This window comes from Myotis lucifugus, unplaced genomic scaffold (assembly GCF_000147115.1).
Source record: "Myotis lucifugus unplaced genomic scaffold, Myoluc2.0 scaffold_706, whole genome shotgun sequence".
NCBI lineage: Eukaryota > Metazoa > Chordata > Mammalia > Chiroptera > Vespertilionidae > Myotis > Myotis lucifugus.
The window spans coordinates 55,891-57,806 of NW_005871754.1; positions in this window are offsets into that span (position 1 = coordinate 55,891).

The following is a 1,916-nucleotide window of genomic DNA, read 5'->3' on the forward strand; positions in this document are numbered from 1 at the left end:
GCTACTTGGGTTGTTAATAATTCTTAATACCCTTGTTCATAATCTCTTATAAGACCTATACAAAATTTTTTGTAAAATATCTTACACAATTATAATTGTGAGTTTGTATTTTTAGACTATGTTATTGAAGACTCACTGGTTTACCATCGTGATCCATTCCTGATGAACTTTTATAAAAAAACTGATTATTGTTTGCTATCTCCCATTGGCTTCAAGCTGATTGTGCACATCTCTTCCAACTCACATTCAATGACATCATGTTGGTAGACTTTAATCAGTCATGAGAAGAATAATTACACTATGAAAATTAGCATGTGCTACAAAGCAAGACTTTATAATGCAATTTTAAAATGAAGTTAATAGCACACATCTAGCAATGGGTCCTACCTTATTACCTCCTCTACTTCTGATATTAGTACATATATATTATAACTAAATTTATAGATATGTATATATACACATACAGGTACAGATAAAAATACAGATAGAGATATAGATACAAGTATAGCATTGGTAGTAAAGATGCCCCTTACTCATGGTTAGTGTTTACATGGTATTATTTCTAACACTTTAAAGTTTGCTATGTCTTTATATCTGTGAGGTGTCCATCACTAACCGTGTGAAGTTGGATTTGCTCTTTTTATGTAAGGCAACGATTATTATATTTGTGGAGAATTTTATCTATTGATATCTACACTAATAAAAGAGAAACATGGTAATTAGCGTACGACCGCTACCCTTTTCATTGGCTAATCAGTGAGTATATGCAAATTAACTGTCAGCCAAGATGGCGGCCGGCAGCCAGGCAGCTGGAAGCGAACATGAGGCTTGCTTGCTGCGGACTCCAACGTTCCCCGCCTCACTTTCCGGCCTCTCAACTGCAACTCTAAGCAACTATATACTATGTTGCAAATAAGAAGGTAAACAAAACTCCAGAAACCAGCAGACTGAAAGCCAGGCGGACCGAAACATTGTATCCATGTTTTCAGCAGCGAGGCCTCAGAGCTAAAGCTGGCCGAGAATAAAAAAAAAAAAAGAAGAAAACAAGGAGCGGTTGGGAGCTTTAGTCACTCGCCACCTGGAAAACAGCCCTCAGCCCCTCACCCAGACTGGCCAGGCACCCCAGTGGGGACCCCCACCCTGATCCAGGACACCCTTCAGGGCAAACCAGCTGGCCCCCACCCGTGCACCAGGCCTCTATTCTATATAGTAAAAGGGCAATATGCCTCCCGGCACCGGGATCAGCGGAGCAGTGAGGCTCCCGGCACTGGGATCAGCGTGACAGGGGGCAGCGCCCAAACTCCCTGATCGCCCTGCGGCTGTGAGTGTGACAGGGGGCGGGGCACAACCTCCCTATCCGCCCTGCTCTGTGCCTGATAGGGGGGAGCTCCCCAATCCCCTGATTGCCCTGGGGTTCTGTGCTTGACAGGGTGCGGCCCCCAACCCACCCCCCCACGGCCCTGCTCTGTGCCTGATAGGGGGGAGCTCCCCAATTCCCTGATCGGCCCTGCTCTGTGTGTGACAGGGTAGAGCCATAACCTCTCCATCGGCCCTGCCCTGAGTGTGACAGCGGTGGCACCCCATCCCCCTGATCGGCCCTGCTCTGTGGGTGGAGCCCCAACCCCCCTCCACGGGCCTTGCTCTGTGTGTGACAGGGTAGAGCCATAACCTCCCCATTGGCCCTGCCCTGATTGTGACAGGGTGCAGCGCCCAACCCCCTGATCCGCCCTGCTCTGTGTGTGACAGGGGGCGGTGCCCCAACTCCCCTATCGGCCCTACTCTGTGAGTGACAGGGGGGAGCTCCTCAACCCCCTGATCGGCCCTGCTCTGTGTGTGACAGGGGGAGCGCCCCAACCCCCTGACCCGCCCTGCTCTGTGTGTGACAGGGGCGGGTGCCCAATTCCCCTATTCGGCCC